The sequence below is a fragment of the Carassius gibelio genome, chromosome A3 (assembly GCF_023724105.1).
Source record: "Carassius gibelio isolate Cgi1373 ecotype wild population from Czech Republic chromosome A3, carGib1.2-hapl.c, whole genome shotgun sequence".
NCBI classification, from domain to species: Eukaryota; Metazoa; Chordata; class Actinopteri; order Cypriniformes; family Cyprinidae; genus Carassius; species Carassius gibelio.
In genome coordinates this window covers 4097664-4119164 of record NC_068373.1, presented here as the reverse complement: position 1 = coordinate 4119164, position 21501 = coordinate 4097664, and the positions used below count along the sequence as shown (strand labels likewise).

At 38.2% G+C, this 21501-nt stretch overlaps 13 pseudogenes; all 13 read right to left on the bottom strand.

The window, feature by feature from the left end:
• Positions 1 to 1155: 1155 nt before the first annotated feature.
• On the bottom strand, positions 1156 to 1274 carry LOC127957537 (uncharacterized; annotated as a pseudogene).
• Positions 1275 to 1645: 371 nt separating this feature from the next.
• Positions 1646 to 1764, bottom strand: LOC127957532 (uncharacterized; annotated as a pseudogene).
• A 3120-nt stretch (positions 1765 to 4884) lies between these two features.
• Positions 4885 to 5003, bottom strand: LOC127964085 (uncharacterized; annotated as a pseudogene).
• Positions 5004 to 5359: 356 nt separating this feature from the next.
• On the bottom strand, positions 5360 to 5478 carry LOC127959619 (uncharacterized; annotated as a pseudogene).
• Positions 5479 to 6702: 1224 nt separating this feature from the next.
• LOC127957521 (uncharacterized) lies at positions 6703 to 6821 on the bottom strand (annotated as a pseudogene).
• A 372-nt stretch (positions 6822 to 7193) lies between these two features.
• Positions 7194 to 7312, bottom strand: LOC127957516 (uncharacterized; annotated as a pseudogene).
• A 2759-nt stretch (positions 7313 to 10071) lies between these two features.
• On the bottom strand, positions 10072 to 10190 carry LOC127963359 (uncharacterized; annotated as a pseudogene).
• A 1255-nt stretch (positions 10191 to 11445) lies between these two features.
• Positions 11446 to 11564, bottom strand: LOC127963020 (uncharacterized; annotated as a pseudogene).
• Positions 11565 to 12952: 1388 nt separating this feature from the next.
• Positions 12953 to 13071, bottom strand: LOC127957511 (uncharacterized; annotated as a pseudogene).
• Positions 13072 to 13438: 367 nt separating this feature from the next.
• LOC127964080 (uncharacterized) lies at positions 13439 to 13557 on the bottom strand (annotated as a pseudogene).
• Positions 13558 to 14798: 1241 nt separating this feature from the next.
• Positions 14799 to 14917, bottom strand: LOC127959614 (uncharacterized; annotated as a pseudogene).
• A 2763-nt stretch (positions 14918 to 17680) lies between these two features.
• LOC127963357 (uncharacterized) lies at positions 17681 to 17799 on the bottom strand (annotated as a pseudogene).
• A 1254-nt stretch (positions 17800 to 19053) lies between these two features.
• On the bottom strand, positions 19054 to 19172 carry LOC127963017 (uncharacterized; annotated as a pseudogene).
• Between the last annotated feature and the right edge of the window lie 2329 nt (positions 19173 to 21501).

Here is a 21501-nt window from a genome sequence, read left to right as displayed (position 1 = left end):
GGAAAGAAAACCCTAAAGCTTAAAGCACCTTGTATTCCCAGGCGGTCTCCCATCCAAGCACTAACCAGGCCAATAACTGCTAAGATTAAGAGATCGGGCATTGACTCTTTTTTTTTAAAGATTATTATATAATTAGTAATGAATTTCCAATAATATTAGAGCACTCCCATCCAAACACTAAACAGGTCCATAGCTGCTAAGATTCAAAGATTGGGCATTGACTCTTTTTGTTTCAAGATAATTATATAATTAGTACAAATTTCCAAAAATATTACAGCAACTGGTATTTCCCGGCCGTCTTCCATCCAAGTACTAACCAGGCAAAACCTGCTATTATTCAGAGATCGGGCATTGACTTTTTTTTTTTTTCAAGATTATTATATAATTTGTGAAAAATTTCCAAAAATCTTAAAGCAACTGGTATTACCAGGGTGTCTCCCATCCAATTACTAACCAGGCCCATACCTGCTAAGATTCAGATATGGGGCATTGACTCCTTTCTTTTTTTCTTGCAAGATTATTATATAATTTGTGAAAAATTTCCAAAAATCTTAAAGCAACTGGTATTACCAGGGGGTCTGCCATCCAATTACTAACCAGGCCGAAACCTGCTTAGTTTCCGAGCTCAGACATGATCTGGCATAGCCAGGGTGGAATGGCCATAAGCGAAGACTGCTGCAAAGAGAGAGCTATTTAAAGATCAGCCAATCTAATCGCCGGTACATTATACAGGACCAAACCTGCTTAGCTTCCGAGAGCAGACGAGATCAGGCATAGCCAGGTTGTTACGGTCGCAAGCGAAGGATACTGCAAAGAGAAGACTATTTAAAGATCAGCCAATCAAATCGCCCATACATTATATAAGTAGGAATGAAAATCCAAAAGCTTACAGCACCTGGTATTCCGAGGCGGTCTCCCATCCAAGCACTAACCAGGCCATTACCTGCTAAGATTAAGAGATCGGGCATTGGCTCTTTTTTTTTAAGATTATTATATAATTAGTAATAAATTTCCAATAATATTAGAGTACCTGGTATTACCAGGGGGTCTCCCATCCAAACACTACACAGGTCAATGACTGCTAAGATTCAAAGAATGGGCATTCACTCTTTTTTTTTTCAAGATTATTATATAATTTGTGAAAAATTTACAAAAATCTTAAAGCAACTGGTATTACCAGGGGGTCTCCCATCCAATTACTAACCAGGCCCAAACCTGCTTAGCTTCCGAGCTCAGACATGATCTGGCATAGCCAGGGTGGTATGGCCATAAGCGAAGACTGCTGCAAAGAGAGAGCTATTTAAAGATCAGTCAATCTAATCGCCGGTACATTATATAAGTAGGAAAGAAAACCCTAAAGCTTAAAGCACCTGGTATTCCCAGGCGGTCTCCCATCCAAGCACTAACCAGGCCAATACCTGCTAAGATTAAGAGATCAGGCATTGACTCTTTTTTTTTTTTTTTTTTTTTTTTAAGATTATTATATAATTAGTAATAAATTTCCAATAATATTAGAGCACCTGGTATTCCGAGGCGGTCTCCCATCCAGACACTAAACAGGTCCATGACTGCTAAGATTCAAAGAATGGGCATTGACTCTTTTTTTTTTCAAGATTATTATATAATTTGTGAAAAATTTACAAAAATCTTAAAGCAACTGGTATTACCAGGGGGTCTCCCATCCAATTACTAACCAGGCCCAAACCTGCTTAGCTTCCGAGCTCAGACATGATCTGGCATAGCCAGGGTGGTATGGCCATAAGCGAAGACTGCTGCAAAGAGAGAGCTATTTAAAGATCAGCCAATCTAATCGCCGGTACATTATATAAGTAGGAAAGAAAACCCTAAAGCTTAAAGCACCTGGTATTCCCAGGCGGTCTCCCATCCAAGCACTAACCAGGCCAATACCTGCTAAGATTAAGAGATCGGGCATTGACTCTTTTTTTTTTTTTTTTTTTTTTTAAAGATTATTATATAATTAATAATGAATTTCCAATAATATTAGAGCACTCCCATCCAAACACTAAACAGGTCCATAGCTGCTAAGATTCAAAGATTGGGCATTGACTCTTTTTGTTTCAAGATAATTATATAATTAGTACAAATTTCCAAAAATATTACAGCAACTGGTATTCCGAGGCGGTCTCCCATCCAAGCACTAAACAGGTCCATACCTCCTAAGATTCAAAGATTGGGCATTTACTCTTTTTTTTTTTTTTGTTGCAAGATTATTATGTAATTAGTAAAAATTGCCAAAAATATTACAGCAACTGGTATTTCCCGGCCGTCTTCCATCCAAGTACTAACCAGGCAAAACCTGCTATTATTCAGAGATCGGGCATTGACTTTTTTTTTTTTTTTCAAGATTATTATATAATTTGTGAAAAATTTCCAAAAATCTTAAAGCAACTGGTATTACCAGGGTGTCTCCCATCCAATTACTAACCAGGCCCATACCTGCTAAGATTCAGATATGGGGCATTGACTCCTTTCTTTTTTTCTTGCAAGATTATTATATAATTTGTGAAAAATTTCCAAAAATCTTAAAGCAACTGGTATTACCAGGGGGTCTGCCATCCAATTACTAACCAGGCCGAAACCTGCTTAGTTTCCGAGCTCAGACATGATCTGGCATAGCCAGGGTGGAATGGCCATAAGCGAAGACTGCTGCAAAGAGAGAGCTATTTAAAGATCAGCCAATCAAATCGCCCATACATTATATAAGTAGGAATGAAAATCCAAAAGCTTACAGCACCTGGTATTCCGAGGCGGTCTCCCATCCAAGCACTAACCAGGCCAATACCTGCTAAGATTAAGAGATCGGGCATTGGCTCTTTTTTTTTAAGATTATTATATAATTAGTAATAAATTTCCAATAATATTAGAGCACCTGGTATTACCAGGGGGTCTCCCATCCAAACACTACACAGGTCAATGACTGCTAAGATTCAAAGAATGGGCATTCACTCTTTTTTTTTTCAAGATTATTATATAATTTGTGAAAAATTTACAAAAATCTTAAATCAACTGGTATTACCAGGGGGTCTCCCATCCAATTACTAACCAGGCCCAAACGTGCTTAGCTTCCGAGCTCAGACATGATCTGGCATAGCCAGGGTGGTATGGCCATAAGCGAAGACTGCTGCAAAGAGAGAGCTATTTAAAGATCAGTCAATCTAATCGCCGGTACATTATATAAGTAGGAAAGAAAACCCTAAAGCTTAAAGCACCTGGTATTCCCAGGCGGTCTCCCATCCAAGCACTAACCAGGCCAATACCTGCTAAGATTAAGAGATCGGGCATTGACTCTTTTTTTTTTTTAAGATTATTATATAATTAGTAATGAATTTCCAATAATATTAGAGCACCTGGTTTTCCGAGGCGGTCTCCCATCCAAACACTAAACAGGTCCATAGCTGCTAAGATTCAAAGATTGGGCATTGACTCTTTTTGTTTCAAGATAATTATATAATTAGTACAAATTTCCAAAAATATTACAGCAACTGGTATTCCGAGGCGGTCTCCCATCCAAGCACTAAACAGGTCCATACCTCCTAAGATTCAAAGATTGGGCATTTACTCTTTTTTTTTTTTTTTGTTGTTGCAAGATTATTATGTAATTAGTAAAAATTGCCAAAAATATTACAGCAACTGGTATTTCCCGGCCGTCTTCCATCCAAGTACTAACCAGGCAAAACCTGCTATTATTCAGAGATCGGGCATTGACTTTTTTTTTTTTTTTCAAGATTATTATATAATTTGTGAAAAATTTCCAAAAATCTTAAAGCAACTGGTATTACCAGGGTGTCTCCCATCCAATTACTAACCAGGCCCATACCTGCTAAGATTCAGATATGGGGCATTGACTCCTTTCTTTTTTTCTTGCAAGATTATTATATAATTTGTGAAAAATTTCCAAAAATCTTAAAGCAACTGGTATTACCAGGGGGTCTGCCATCCAATTACTAACCAGGCCGAAACCTGCTTAGTTTCCGAGCTCAGACATGATCTGGCATAGCCAGGGTGGAATGGCCATAAGCGAAGACTGCTGCAAAGAGAGAGCTATTTAAAGATCAGCCAATCAAATCGCCCATACATTATATAAGTAGGAATGAAAATCCAAAAGCTTACAGCACCTGGTATTCCGAGGCGGTCTCCCATCCAAGCACTAACCAGGCCAATACCTGCTAAGATTAAGAGATCGGGCATTGGCTCTTTTTTTTTAAGATTATTATATAATTAGTAATAAATTTCCAATAATATTAGAGCACCTGGTATTACCAGGGGGTCTCCCATCCAAACACTACACAGGTCAATGACTGCTAAGATTCAAAGAATGGGCATTCACTCTTTTTTTTTTCAAGATTATTATATAATTTGTGAAAAATTTACAAAAATCTTAAATCAACTGGTATTACCAGGGGGTCTCCCATCCAATTACTAACCAGGCCCAAACGTGCTTAGCTTCCGAGCTCAGACATGATCTGGCATAGCCAGGGTGGTATGGCCATAAGCGAAGACTGCTGCAAAGAGAGAGCTATTTAAAGATCAGTCAATCTAATCGCCGGTACATTATATAAGTAGGAAAGAAAACCCTAAAGCTTAAAGCACCTGGTATTCCCAGGCGGTCTCCCATCCAAGCACTAACCAGGCCAATACCTGCTAAGATTAAGAGATCGGACATTGACTCTTTTTTTTTTTTTTTTTTTTTTAAGATTATTATATAATTAGTAATAAATTTCCAATAATATTAGAGCACCTGGTATTCCGAGGCGGTCTCCCATCCAGACACTAAACAGGTCCATGACTGCTAAGATTCAAAGAATGGGCATTGACTCTTTTTTTTTTCAAGATTATTATATAATTTGTGAAAAATTTACAAAAATCTTAAAGCAACTGGTATTACCAGGGGGTCTCCCATCCAATTACTAACCAGGCCAAAACCTGCTTAGCTTCCGAGCTCAGACATGATCTGGCATAGACAGGGTGGTATGGCCATAAGCGAAGACTGCTGCAAAGAGAGAGCTATTTAAAGATCAGCCAATCTAATATAAGTAGGAAAGAAAACCCTAAAGCTTAAAGCACCTGGTATTCCCAGGCGGTCTCCCATCCAAGCACTAACCAGGCCAATACCTGCTAAGATTAAGAGATCGGGCATTGACTCTTTTTTTTTTTTTTTTTTTTTTTAAGATTATTATATAATTAGTAATAAATTTCCAATAATATTAGAGCACCTGGTATTCCGAGGCGGTCTCCCATCCAGACACTAAACAGGTCCATGACTGCTAAGATTCAAAGAATGGGCATTGACTCTTTTTTTTTTCAAGATTATTATATAATTTGTGAAAAATTTACAAAAATCTTAGAGCAACTGGTATTACCAGGGGGTCTCCCATCCAATTACTAACCAGGCCCAAACCTGCTTAGCTTCCGAGCTCAGACATGATCTGGCATAGCCAGGGTGGTATGGCCATAAGCAAAGACTGCTGCAAAGAGAGAGCTATTTAAAGATCAGCCAATCTAATCGCCGGTACATTATATAAGTAGGAAAGAAAACCCTAAAGCTTAAAGCACCTTGTATTCCCAGGCGGTCTCCCATCCAAGCACTAACCAGGCCAATAACTGCTAAGATTAAGAGATCGGGCATTGACTCTTTTTTTTTAAAGATTATTATATAATTAGTAATGAATTTCCAATAATATTAGAGCACTCCCATCCAAACACTAAACAGGTCCATAGCTGCTAAGATTCAAAGATTGGGCATTGACTCTTTTTGTTTCAAGATAATTATATAATTAGTACAAATTTCCAAAAATATTACAGCAACTGGTATTTCCCGGCCGTCTTCCATCCAAGTACTAACCAGGCAAAACCTGCTATTATTCAGAGATCGGGCATTGACTTTTTTTTTTTTTTCAAGATTATTATATAATTTGTGAAAAATTTCCAAAAATCTTAAAGCAACTGGTATTACCAGGGTGTCTCCCATCCAATTACTAACCAGGCCCATACCTGCTAAGATTCAGATATGGGGCATTGACTCCTTTCTTTTTTTCTTGCAAGATTATTATATAATTTGTGAAAAATTTCCAAAAATCTTAAAGCAACTGGTATTACCAGGGGGTCTGCCATCCAATTACTAACCAGGCCGAAACCTGCTTAGTTTCCGAGCTCAGACATGATCTGGCATAGCCAGGGTGGAATGGCCATAAGCGAAGACTGCTGCAAAGAGAGAGCTATTTAAAGATCAGCCAATCTAATCGCCGGTACATTATACAGGACCAAACCTGCTTAGCTTCCGAGAGCAGACGAGATCAGGCATAGCCAGGTTGTTACGGTCGCAAGCGAAGGATACTGCAAAGAGAAGACTATTTAAAGATCAGCCAATCAAATCGCCCATACATTATATAAGTAGGAATGAAAATCCAAAAGCTTACAGCACCTGGTATTCCGAGGCGGTCTCCCATCCAAGCACTAACCAGGCCATTACCTGCTAAGATTAAGAGATCGGGCATTGGCTCTTTTTTTTTAAGATTATTATATAATTAGTAATAAATTTCCAATAATATTAGAGTACCTGGTATTACCAGGGGGTCTCCCATCCAAACACTACACAGGTCAATGACTGCTAAGATTCAAAGAATGGGCATTCACTCTTTTTTTTTTCAAGATTATTATATAATTTGTGAAAAATTTACAAAAATCTTAAAGCAACTGGTATTACCAGGGGGTCTCCCATCCAATTACTAACCAGGCCCAAACCTGCTTAGCTTCCGAGCTCAGACATGATCTGGCATAGCCAGGGTGGTATGGCCATAAGCGAAGACTGCTGCAAAGAGAGAGCTATTTAAAGATCAGTCAATCTAATCGCCGGTACATTATATAAGTAGGAAAGAAAACCCTAAAGCTTAAAGCACCTGGTATTCCCAGGCGGTCTCCCATCCAAGCACTAACCAGGCCAATACCTGCTAAGATTAAGAGATCAGGCATTGACTCTTTTTTTTTTTTTTTTTTTTTTTTTAAGATTATTATATAATTAGTAATAAATTTCCAATAATATTAGAGCACCTGGTATTCCGAGGCGGTCTCCCATCCAGACACTAAACAGGTCCATGACTGCTAAGATTCAAAGAATGGGCATTGACTCTTTTTTTTTTCAAGATTATTATATAATTTGTGAAAAATTTACAAAAATCTTAAAGCAACTGGTATTACCAGGGGGTCTCCCATCCAATTACTAACCAGGCCCAAACCTGCTTAGCTTCCGAGCTCAGACATGATCTGGCATAGCCAGGGTGGTATGGCCATAAGCGAAGACTGCTGCAAAGAGAGAGCTATTTAAAGATCAGCCAATCTAATCGCCGGTACATTATATAAGTAGGAAAGAAAACCCTAAAGCTTAAAGCACCTGGTATTCCCAGGCGGTCTCCCATCCAAGCACTAACCAGGCCAATACCTGCTAAGATTAAGAGATCGGGCATTGACTCTTTTTTTTTTTTTTTTTTTTTTAAAGATTATTATATAATTAATAATGAATTTCCAATAATATTAGAGCACTCCCATCCAAACACTAAACAGGTCCATAGCTGCTAAGATTCAAAGATTGGGCATTGACTCTTTTTGTTTCAAGATAATTATATAATTAGTACAAATTTCCAAAAATATTACAGCAACTGGTATTCCGAGGCGGTCTCCCATCCAAGCACTAAACAGGTCCATACCTCCTAAGATTCAAAGATTGGGCATTTACTCTTTTTTTTTTTTTTGTTGCAAGATTATTATGTAATTAGTAAAAATTGCCAAAAATATTACAGCAACTGGTATTTCCCGGCCGTCTTCCATCCAAGTACTAACCAGGCAAAACCTGCTATTATTCAGAGATCGGGCATTGACTTTTTTTTTTTTTTTCAAGATTATTATATAATTTGTGAAAAATTTCCAAAAATCTTAAAGCAACTGGTATTACCAGGGTGTCTCCCATCCAATTACTAACCAGGCCCATACCTGCTAAGATTCAGATATGGGGCATTGACTCCTTTCTTTTTTTCTTGCAAGATTATTATATAATTTGTGAAAAATTTCCAAAAATCTTAAAGCAACTGGTATTACCAGGGGGTCTGCCATCCAATTACTAACCAGGCCGAAACCTGCTTAGTTTCCGAGCTCAGACATGATCTGGCATAGCCAGGGTGGAATGGCCATAAGCGAAGACTGCTGCAAAGAGAGAGCTATTTAAAGATCAGCCAATCAAATCGCCCATACATTATATAAGTAGGAATGAAAATCCAAAAGCTTACAGCACCTGGTATTCCGAGGCGGTCTCCCATCCAAGCACTAACCAGGCCAATACCTGCTAAGATTAAGAGATCGGGCATTGGCTCTTTTTTTTTAAGATTATTATATAATTAGTAATAAATTTCCAATAATATTAGAGCACCTGGTATTACCAGGGGGTCTCCCATCCAAACACTACACAGGTCAATGACTGCTAAGATTCAAAGAATGGGCATTCACTCTTTTTTTTTTCAAGATTATTATATAATTTGTGAAAAATTTACAAAAATCTTAAATCAACTGGTATTACCAGGGGGTCTCCCATCCAATTACTAACCAGGCCCAAACGTGCTTAGCTTCCGAGCTCAGACATGATCTGGCATAGCCAGGGTGGTATGGCCATAAGCGAAGACTGCTGCAAAGAGAGAGCTATTTAAAGATCAGTCAATCTAATCGCCGGTACATTATATAAGTAGGAAAGAAAACCCTAAAGCTTAAAGCACCTGGTATTCCCAGGCGGTCTCCCATCCAAGCACTAACCAGGCCAATACCTGCTAAGATTAAGAGATCGGGCATTGACTCTTTTTTTTTTTTAAGATTATTATATAATTAGTAATGAATTTCCAATAATATTAGAGCACCTGGTTTTCCGAGGCGGTCTCCCATCCAAACACTAAACAGGTCCATAGCTGCTAAGATTCAAAGATTGGGCATTGACTCTTTTTGTTTCAAGATAATTATATAATTAGTACAAATTTCCAAAAATATTACAGCAACTGGTATTCCGAGGCGGTCTCCCATCCAAGCACTAAACAGGTCCATACCTCCTAAGATTCAAAGATTGGGCATTTACTCTTTTTTTTTTTTTTTTGTTGCAAGATTATTATGTAATTAGTAAAAATTGCCAAAAATATTACAGCAACTGGTATTTCCCGGCCGTCTTCCATCCAAGTACTAACCAGGCAAAACCTGCTATTATTCAGAGATCGGGCATTGACTTTTTTTTTTTTTCAAGATTATTATATAATTTGTGAAAAATTTCCAAAAATCTTAAAGCAACTGGTATTACCAGGGTGTCTCCCATCCAATTACTAACCAGGCCCATACCTGCTAAGATTCAGATATGGGGCATTGACTCCTTTCTTTTTTTCTTGCAAGATTATTATATAATTTGTGAAAAATTTCCAAAAATCTTAAAGCAACTGGTATTACCAGGGGGTCTGCCATCCAATTACTAACCAGGCCGAAACCTGCTTAGTTTCCGAGCTCAGACATGATCTGGCATAGCCAGGGTGGAATGGCCATAAGCGAAGACTGCTGCAAAGAGAGAGCTATTTAAAGATCAGCCAATCTAATCGCCGGTACATTATACAGGACCAAACCTGCTTAGCTTCCGAGAGCAGACGAGATCAGGCATAGCCAGGTTGTTACGGTCGCAAGCGAAGGATACTGCAAAGAGAAGACTATTTAAAGATCAGCCAATCAAATCGCCCATACATTATATAAGTAGGAATGAAAATCCAAAAGCTTACAGCACCTGGTATTCCGAGGCGGTCTCCCATCCAAGCACTAACCAGGCCAATACCTGCTAAGATTAAGAGATCGGGCATTGGCTCTTTTTTTTTAAGATTATTATATAATTAGTAATAAATTTCCAATAATATTAGAGCACCTGGTATTCCGAGGCGGTCTCCCATCCAGACACTAAACAGGTCCATGACTGCTAAGATTCAAAGAATGGGCATTGACTCTTTTTTTTTTCAAGATTATTATATAATTTGTGAAAAATTTACAAAAATCTTAGAGCAAATGGTATTACCAGGGGGTCTCCCATCCAATTACTAACCAGGCCCAAACCTGCTTAGCTTCCGAGCTCAGACATGATCTGGCATAGCCAGGGTGGTATGGCCATAAGCAAAGACTGCTGCAAAGAGAGAGCTATTTAAAGATCAGCCAATCTAATCGCCGGTACATTATATAAGTAGGAAAGAAAACCCTAAAGCTTAAAGCACCTGGTATTCCCAGGCGGTCTCCCATCCAAGCACTAACCAGGCCAATACCTGCTAAGATTAAGAGATCGGGCATTGACTCTTTTTTTTTTTTTTTTTTTTTTTTTTAAAGATTATTATATAATTAGTAATGAATTTCCAATAATATTAGAGCACTCCCATCCAAACACTAAACAGGTCCATAGCTGCTAAGATTCAAAGATTGGGCATTGACTCTTTTTGTTTCAAGATAATTATATAATTAGTACAAATTTCCAAAAATATTACAGCAACTGGTATTCCGAGGCGGTCTCCCATCCAAGCACTAAACAGGTCCATACCTCCTAAGATTCAAAGATTGGGCATTTACTCTTTTTTTTTTTTTTGTTGCAAGATTATTATGTAATTAGTAAAAATTGCCAAAAATATTACAGCAACTGGTATTTCCCGGCCGTCTTCCATCCAAGTACTAACCAGGCAAAACCTGCTATTATTCAGAGATCGGGCATTGACTTTTTTTTTTTTTTTCAAGATTATTATATAATTTGTGAAAAATTTCCAAAAATCTTAAAGCAACTGGTATTACCAGGGTGTCTCCCATCCAATTACTAACCAGGCCCATACCTGCTAAGATTCAGATATGGGGCATTGACTCCTTTCTTTTTTTCTTGCAAGATTATTATATAATTTGTGAAAAATTTCCAAAAATCTTAAAGCAACTGGTATTACCAGGGGGTCTGCCATCCAATTACTAACCAGGCCGAAACCTGCTTAGTTTCCGAGCTCAGACATGATCTGGCATAGCCAGGGTGGAATGGCCATAAGCGAAGACTGCTGCAAAGAGAGAGCTATTTAAAGATCAGCCAATCAAATCGCCCATACATTATATAAGTAGGAATGAAAATCCAAAAGCTTACAGCACCTGGTATTCCGAGGCGGTCTCCCATCCAAGCACTAACCAGGCCAATACCTGCTAAGATTAAGAGATCGGGCATTGGCTCTTTTTTTTTTAAGATTATTATATAATTAGTAATAAATTTCCAATAATATTAGAGCACCTGGTATTACCAGGGGGTCTCCCATCCAAACACTACACAGGTCAATGACTGCTAAAATTCAAAGAATGGGCATTCACTCTTTTTTTTTTCAAGATTATTATATAATTTGTGAAAAATTTACAAAAATCTTAAATCAACTGGTATTACCAGGGGGTCTCCCATCCAATTACTAACCAGTCCCAAACGTGCTTAGCTTCCGAGCTCAGACATGATCTGGCATAGCCAGGGTGGTATGGCCATAAGCGAAGACTGCTGCAAAGAGAGAGCTATTTAAAGATCAGTCAATCTAATCGCCGGTACATTATATAAGTAGGAAAGAAAACCCTAAAGCTTAAAGCACCTGGTATTCCCAGGCGGTCTCCCATCCAAGCACTAACCAGGCCAATACCTGCTAAGATTAAGAGATCGGGCATTGACTCTTTTTTTTTTTAAGATTATTATATAATTAGTAATGAATTTCCAATAATATTAGAGCACCTGGTTTTCCGAGGCGGTCTCCCATCCAAACACTAAACAGGTCCATAGCTGCTAAGATTCAAAGATTGGGCATTGACTCTTTTTGTTTCAAGATAATTATATAATTAGTACAAATTTCCAAAAATATTACAGCAACTGGTATTCCGAGGCGGTCTCCCATCCAAGCACTAAACAGGTCCATACCTCCTAAGATTCAAAGATTGGGCATTTACTCTTTTTTTTTTTTTTGTTGCAAGATTATTATGTAATTAGTAAAAATTGCCAAAAATATTACAGCAACTGGTATTTCCCGGCCGTCTTCCATCCAAGTACTAACCAGGCAAAACCTGCTATTATTCAGAGATCGGGCATTGACTTTTTTTTTTTTTTCAAGATTATTATATAATTTGTGAAAAATTTCCAAAAATCTTAAAGCAACTGGTATTACCAGGGTGTCTCCCATCCAATTACTAACCAGGCCCATACCTGCTAAGATTCAGATATGGGGCATTGACTCCTTTCTTTTTTTCTTGCAAGATTATTATATAATTTGTGAAAAATTTCCAAAAATCTTAAAGCAACTGGTATTACCAGGGGGTCTGCCATCCAATTACTAACCAGGCCGAAACCTGCTTAGTTTCCGAGCTCAGACATGATCTGGCATAGCCAGGGTGGAATGGCCATAAGCGAAGACTGCTGCAAAGAGAGAGCTATTTAAAGATCAGCCAATCTAATCGCCGGTACATTATACAGGACCAAACCTGCTTAGCTTCCGAGAGCAGACGAGATCAGGCATAGCCAGGTTGTTACGGTCGCAAGCGAAGGATACTGCAAAGAGAAGACTATTTAAAGATCAGCCAATCAAATCGCCCATACATTATATAAATAGGAATGAAAATCAAAAAGCTTACAGCACCTGGTATTCCGAGGCGGTCTCCCATCCAAGCACTAACCAGGCCAATACCTGCTAAGATTAAGAGATCGGGCATTGGCTCTTTTTTTTTAAGATTATTATATAATTAGTAATAAATTTCCAATAATATTAGAGCACCTGGTATTACCAGGGGGTCTCCCATCCAAACACTACACAGGTCAATGACTGCTAAGATTCAAAGAATGGGCATTCACTCTTTTTTTTTTCAAGATTATTATATAATTTGTGAAAAATTTACAAAAATCTTAAAGCAACTGGTATTACCAGGGGGTCTCCCATCCAATTACTAACCAGGCCCAAACCTGCTTAGCTTCCGAGCTCAGACATGATCTGGCATAGCCAGGGTGGTATGGCCATAAGCGAAGACTGCTGCAAAGAGAGAGCTATTTAAAGATCAGTCAATCTAATCGCCGGTACATTATATAAGTAGGAAAGAAAACCCTAAAGCTTAAAGCACCTGGTATTCCCAGGCGGTCTCCCATCCAAGCACTAACCAGGCCAATACCTGCTAAGATTAAGAGATCGGGCATTGACTCTTTTTTTTTTTTTTTTTTTTAAGATTATTATATAATTAGTAATAAATTTCCAATAATATTAGAGCACCTGGTATTCCGAGGCGGTCTCCCATCCAGACACTAAACAGGTCCATGACTGCTAAGATTCAAAGAATGGGCATTGACTCTTTTTTTTTTCAAGATTATTATATAATTTGTGAAAAATTTACAAAAATCTTAAAGCAACTGGTATTACCAGGGGGTCTCCCATCCAATTACTAACCAGGCCAAAACCTGCTTAGCTTCCGAGCTCAGACATGATCTGGCATAGACAGGGTGGTATGGCCATAAGCGAAGACTGCTGCAAAGAGAGAGCTATTTAAAGATCAGCCAATCTAATATAAGTAGGAAAGAAAACCCTAAAGCTTAAAGCACCTGGTATTCCGAGGCGGTCTCCCATCCAAACACTAAACAGGTCCATAGCTGCTAAGATTCAAAGATTGGGCATTGACTCTTTTTGTTTCAAGATAATTATATAATTAGTACAAATTTCCAAAAATATTACAGCAACTGGTATTCCGAGGCGGTCTCCCATCCAAGCACTAAACAGGTCCATACCTCCTAAGATTCAAAGATTGGGCATTTACTCTTTTTTTTTTTTTTGTTGTTGCAAGATTATTATGTAATTAGTAAAAATTGCCAAAAATATTACAGCAACTGGTATTTCCCGGCCGTCTTCCATCCAAGTACTAACCAGGCAAAACCTGCTATTATTCAGAGATCGGGCATTGACTTTTTTTTTTTTTTTTAAATTATTATATAATTTGTGAAAAATTTCCAAAAATCTTAAAGCAACTGGTATTACCAGGGTGTCTCCCATCCAATTACTAACCAGGCCCATACCTGCTAAGATTCAGATATGGGGCATTGACTCCTTTCTTTTTTTCTTGCAAGATTATTATATAATTTGTGAAAAATTTCCAAAAATCTTAAAGCAACTGGTATTACCAGGGGGTCTGCCATCCAATTACTAACCAGGCCGAAACCTGCTTAGTTTCCGAGCTCAGACATGATCTGGCATAGCCAGGGTGGAATGGCCATAAGCGAAGACTGCTGCAAAGAGAGAGCTATTTAAAGATCAGCCAATCTAATCGCCGGTACATTATACAGGACCAAACCTGCTTAGCTTCCGAGAGCAGACGAGATCAGGCATAGCCAGGTTGTTACGGTCGCAATCGAAGAATACTGCAAAGAGAAGACTATTTAAAGATCAGCCAATCAAATCGCCCATACATTATATAAGTAGGAATGAAAATCCAAAAGCTTACAGCACCTGGTATTCCGAGGCGGTCTCCCATCCAAGCACTAACCAGGCCAATACCTGCTAAGATTAAGAGATCGGGCATTGGCTCTTTTTTTTTAAGATTATTATATAATTAGTAATAAATTTCCAATAATATTAGAGCACCTGGTATTACCAGGGGGTCTCCCATCCAAACACTACACAGGTCAATGACTGCTAAGATTCAAAGAATGGGCATTGACTCTTTTCTTTTTTCAAGATTATTATATAATTTGTGAAAAATTTACAAAAATCTTAGAGCAACTGGTATTACCAGGGGGTCTCCCATCCAATTACTAACCAGGCCCAAACCTGCTTAGCTTCCGAGCTCAGACATGATCTGGCATAGCCAGGGTGGTATGGCCATAAGCAAAGACTGCTGCAAAGAGAGAGCTATTTAAAGATCAGCCAATCTAATCGCCGGTACATTATATAAGTAGGAAAGAAAACCCTAAAGCTTAAAGCACCTGGTATTCCCAGGCGGTCTCCCATCCAAGCACTAACCAGGCCAATACCTGCTAAGATTAAGAGATCGGGCATTGACTCTTTTTTTTTTTTTTTTTTTTTTTTTAAAGATTATTATATAATTAGTAATAAATTTCCAATAATATTAGAGCACTCCCATCCAAACACTAAACAGGTCCATAGCTGCTAAGATTCAAAGATTGGGCATTGACTCTTTTTGTTTCAAGATAATTATATAATTAGTACAAATTTCCAAAAATATTACAGCAACTGGTATTCCGAGGCGGTCTCCCATCCAAGCACTAAACAGGTCCATACCTCCTAAGATTCAAAGATTGGGCATTTACTCTTTTTTTTTTTTTTTGTTGCAAGATTATTATGTAATTAGTAAAAATTGCCAAAAATATTACAGCAACTGGTATTTCCCGGCCGTCTTCCATCCAAGTACTAACCAGGCAAAACCTGCTATTATTCAGAGATCGGGCATTGACTTTTTTTTTTTTTTTCAAGATTATTATATAATTTGTGAAAAATTTCCAAAAATCTTAAAGCAACTGGTATTACCAGGGTGTCTCCCATCCAATTACTAACCAGGCCCATACCTGCTAAGATTCAGATATGGGGCATTGACTCCTTTCTTTTTTTCTTGCAAGATTATTATATAATTTGTGAAAAATTTCCAAAAATCTTAAAGCAACTGGTATTACCAGGGGGTCTGCCATCCAATTACTAACCAGGCCGAAACCTGCTTAGTTTCTGAGCTCAGACATGATCTGGCATAGCCAGGGTGGAATGGCCATAAGCGAAGACTGCTGCAAAGAGAGAGCTATTTAAAGATCAGCCAATCAAATCGCCCATACATTATATAAGTAGGAATGAAAATCCAAAAGCTTACAGCACCTGGTATTCCGAGGCGGTCTCCCATCCAAGCACTAACCAGGCCAATACCTGCTAAGATTAAGAGATCGGGCATTGGCTCTTTTTTTTTAAGATTATTATATAATTAGTAATAAATTTCCAATAATATTAGAGCACCTGGTATTACCAGGGGGTCTCCCATCCAAACACTACACAGGTCAATGACTGCTAAGATTCAAAGAATGGGCATTCACTCTTTTTTTTTTCAAGATTATTATATAATTTGTGAAAAATTTACAAAAATCTTAAATCAACTGGTATTACCAGGGGGTCTCCCATCCAATTACTAACCAGGCCCAAACGTGCTTAGCTTCCGAGCTCAGACATGATCTGGCATAGCCAGGGTGGTATGGCCATAAGCGAAGACTGCTGCAAAGAGAGAGCTATTTAAAGATCAGTCAATCTAATCGCCGGTACATTATATAAGTAGGAAAGAAAACCCTAAAGCTTAAAGCACCTGGTATTCCCAGGCGGTCTCCCATCCAAGCACTAACCAGGCCAATACCTGCTAAGATTAAGAGATCGGGCATTGACTCTTTTTTTTTTTAAGATTATTATATAATTAGTAATGAATTTCCAATAATATTAGAGCACCTGGTTTTCCGAGGCGGTCTCCCATCCAAACACTAAACAGGTCCATAGCTGCTAAGATTCAAAGATTGGGCATTGACTCTTTTTGTTTCAAGATAATTATATAATTAGTACAAATTTCCAAAAATATTACAGCAACTGGTATTCCGAGGCGGTCTCCCATCCAAGCACTAAACAGGTCCATACCTCCTAAGATTCAAAGATTGGGCATTTACTCTTTTTTTTTTTTTTTTGTTGCAAGATTATTATGTAATTAGTAAAAATTGCCAAAAATATTACAGCAACTGGTATTTCCCGGCCGTCTTCCATCCAAGTACTAACCAGGCAAAACCTGCTATTATTCAGAGATCGGGCATTGACTTTTTTTTTTTTTTCAAGATTATTATATAATTTGTGAACAATTTCCAAAAATCTTAAAGCAACTGGTATTACCAGGGTGTCTCCCATCCAATTACTAACCAGGCCCATACCTGCTAAGATTCAGATATGGGGCATTGACTCCTTTCTTTTTTTCTTGCAAGATTATTATATAATTTGTGAAAAATTTCCAAAAATCTTAAAGCAACTGGTATTACCAGGGGGTCTGCCATCCAATTACTAACCAGGCCGAAACCTGCTTAGTTTCCGAGCTCAGACATGATCTGGCATAGCCAGGGTGGAATGGCCATAAGCGAAGACTGCTGCAAAGAGAGAGCTATTTAAAGATCAGCCAATCTAATCGCCGGTACATTATACAGGACCAAACCTGCTTAGCTTCCGAGAGCAGACGAGATCAGGCATAGCCAGGTTGTTACGGTCGCAAGCGAAGGATACTGCAAAGAGAAGACTATTTAAAGATCAGCCAATCAAATCGCCCATACATTATATAAGTAGGAATGAAAATCCAAAAGCTTACAGCACCTGGTATTCCGAGGCGGTCTCCCATCCAAGCACTAACCAGGCCAATACCTGCTAAGATTAAGAGATCGGGCATTGGCTCTTTTTTTTTAAGATTATTATATAATTAGTAATAAATTTCCAATAATATTAGAGCACCTGGTATTCCGAGGCGGTCTCCCATCCAGACACTAAACAGGTCCATGACTGCTAAGATTCAAAGAATGGGCATTGACTCTTTTTTTTTTCAAGATTATTATATAATTTGTGAAAAATTTACAAAAATCTTAGAGCAAATGGTATTACCAGGGGGTCTCCCATCCAATTACTAACCAGGCCCAAACCTGCTTAGCTTCCGAGCTCAGACATGATCTGGCATAGCCAGGGTGGTATGGCCATAAGCAAAGACTGCTGCAAAGAGAGAGCTATTTAAAGATCAGCCAATCTAATCGCCGGTACATTATATAAGTAGGAAAGAAAACCCTAAAGCTTAAAGCACCTGGTATTCCCAGGCGGTCTCCCATCCAAGCACTAACCAGGCCAATACCTGCTAAGATTAAGAGATCGGGCATTGACTCTTTTTTTTTTTTTTTTTTTTTTTTTTAAAGATTATTATATAATTAGTAATGAATTTCCAATAATATTAGAGCACTCCCATCCAAACACTAAACAGGTCCATAGCTGCTAAGATTCAAAGATTGGGCATTGACTCTTTTTGTTTCAAGATAATTATATAATTAGTACAAATTTCCAAAAATATTACAGCAACTGGTATTCCGAGGCGGTCTCCCATCCAAGCACTAAACAGGTCCATACCTCCTAAGATTCAAAGATTGGGCATTTACTCTTTTTTTTTTTTTTTTTGCAAGATTATTATGTAATTAGTAAAAATTGCCAAAAATATTACAGCAACTGGTATTTCCCGGCCGTCTTCCATCCAAGTACTAACCAGGCAAAACCTGCTATTATTCAGAGATCGGGCATTGACTTTTTTTTTTTTTTTCAAGATTATTATATAATTTGTGAAAAATTTCCAAAAATCTTAAAGCAACTGGTATTACCAGGGTGTCTCCCATCCAATTACTAACCAGGCCCATACCTGCTAAGATTCAGATATGGGGCATTGACTCCTTTCTTTTTTTCTTGCAAGATTATTATATAATTTGTGAAAAATTTCCAAAAATCTTAAAGCAACTGGTATTACCAGGGGGTCTGCCATCCAATTACTAACCAGGCCGAAACCTGCTTAGTTTCCGAGCTCAGACATGATCTGGCATAGCCAGGGTGGAATGGCCATAAGCGAAGACTGCTGCAAAGAGAGAGCTATTTAAAGATCAGCCAATCAAATCGCCCATACATTATATAAGTAGGAATGAAAATCCAAAAGCTTACAGCACCTGGTATTCCGAGGCGGTCTCCCATCCAAGCACTAACCAGGCCAATACCTGCTAAGATTAAGAGATCGGGCATTGGCTCTTTTTTTTTAAGATTATTATATAATTAGTAATAAATTTCCAATAATATTAGAGCACCTGGTATTACCAGGGGGTCTCCCATCCAAACACTACACAGGTCAATGACTGCTAAGATTCAAAGAATGGGCATTCACTCTTTTTTTTTTCAAGATTATTATATAATTTGTGAAAAATTTACAAAAATCTTAAATCAACTGGTATTACCAGGGGGTCTCCCATCCAATTACTAACCAGTCCCAAACGTGCTTAGCTTCCGAGCTCAGACATGATCTGGCATAGCCAGGGTGGTATGGCCATAAGCGAAGACTGCTGCAAAGAGAGAGCTATTTAAAGATCAGTCAATCTAATCGCCGGTACATTATATAAGTAGGAAAGAAAACCCTAAAGCTTAAAGCACCTGGTATTCCCAGGCGGTCTCCCATCCAAGCACTAACCAGGCCAATACCTGCTAAGATTAAGAGATCGGGCATTGACTCTTTTTTTTTTTAAGATTATTATATAATTAGTAATGAATTTCCAATAATATTAGAGCACCTGGTTTTCCGAGGCGGTCTCCCATCCAAACACTAAACAGGTCCATAGCTGCTAAGATTCAAAGATTGGGCATTGACTCTTTTTGTTTCAAGATAATTATATAATTAGTACAAATTTCCAAAAATATTACAGCAACTGGTATTCCGAGGCGGTCTCCCATCCAAGCACTAAACAGGTCCATACCTCCTAAGATTCAAAGATTGGGCATTTACTCTTTTTTTTTTTTTTGTTGCAAGATTATTATGTAATTAGTAAAAATTGCCAAAAATATTACAGCAACTGGTATTTCCCAGCCGTCTTCCATCCAAGTACTAACCAGGCAAAACCTGCTATTATTCAGAGATCGGGCATTGACTTTTTTTTTTTTTTTCAAGATTATTATATAATTTGTGAAAAATTTCCAAAAATCTTAAAGCAACTGGTATTACCAGGGTGTCTCCCATCCAATTACTAACCAGGCCCATACCTGCTAAGATTCAGATATGGGGCATTGACTCCTTTCTTTTTTTCTTGCAAGATTATTATATAATTTGTGAAAAATTTCCAAAAATCTTAAAGCAACTGGTATTACCAGGGGGTCTGCCATCCAATTACTAACCAGGCCGAAACCTGCTTAGTTTCTGAGCTCAGACATGATCTGGCATAGCCAGGGTGGAATGGCCATAAGCGAAGACTGCTGCAAAGAGAGAGCTATTTAAAGATCAGCCAATCAAATCGCCCATACATTATATAAGTAGGAATGAAAATCCAAAAGCTTACAGCACCTGGTATTCCGAGGCGGTCTCCCATCCAAGCACTAACCAGGCCAATACCTGCTAAGATTAAGAGATCGGGCATTGGCTCTTTTTTTTTAAGATTATTATATAATTAGTAATAAATTTCCAATAATATTAGAGCACCTGGTATTACCAGGGGGTCTCCCATCCAAACACTACACAGGTCAATGACTGCTAAGATTCAAAGAATGGGCATTCACTCTTTTTTTTTTCAAGATTATTATATAATTTGTGAAAAATTTACAAAAATCTTAAATCAACTGGTATTACCAGGGGGTCTCCCATCCAATTACTAACCAGGCCCAAACGTGCTTAGCTTCCGAGCTCAGACATGATCTGGCATAGCCAGGGTGGTATGGCCATAAGCGAAGACTGCTGCAAAGAGAGAGCTATTTAAAGATCAGTCAATCTAATCGCCGGTACATTATATAAGTAGGAAAGAAAACCCTAAAGCTTAAAGCACCTGGTATTCCCAGGCGGTCTCCCATCCAAGCACTAACCAGGCCAATACCTGCTAAGATTAAGAGATCGGGCATTGACTCTTTTTTTTTTTAAGATTATTATATAATTAGTAATGAATTTCCAATAATATTAGAGCACCTGGTTTTCCGAGGCGGTCTCCCATCCAAACACTAAACAGGTCCATAGCTGCTAAGATTCAAAGATTGGGCATTGACTCTTTTTGTTTCAAGATAATTATATAATTAGTACAAATTTCCAAAAATATTACAGCAACTGGTATTCCGAGGCGGTCTCCCATCCAAGCACTAAACAGGTCCATACCTCCTAAGATTCAAAGATTGGGCATTTACTCTTTTTTTTTTTTTTTTGTTGCAAGATTATTATGTAATTAGTAAAAATTGCCAAAAATATTACAGCAACTGGTATTTCCCGGCCGTCTTCCATCCAAGTACTAACCAGGCAAAACCTGCTATTATTCAGAGATCGGGCATTGACTTTTTTTTTTTTTTCAAGATTATTATATAATTTGTGAAAAATTTCCAAAAATCTTAAAGCAACTGGTATTACCAGGGTGTCTCCCATCCAATTACTAACCAGGCCCATACCTGCTAAGATTCAGATATGGGGCATTGACTCCTTTCTTTTTTTCTTGCAAGATTATTATATAATTTGTGAAAAATTTCCAAAAATCTTAAAGCAACTGGTATTACCAGGGGGTCTGCCATCCAATTACTAACCAGGCCGAAACCTGCTTAGTTTCCGAGCTCAGACATGATCTGGCATAGCCAGGGTGGAATGGCCATAAGCGAAGACTGCTGCAAAGAGAGAGCTATTTAAAGATCAGCCAATCTAATCGCC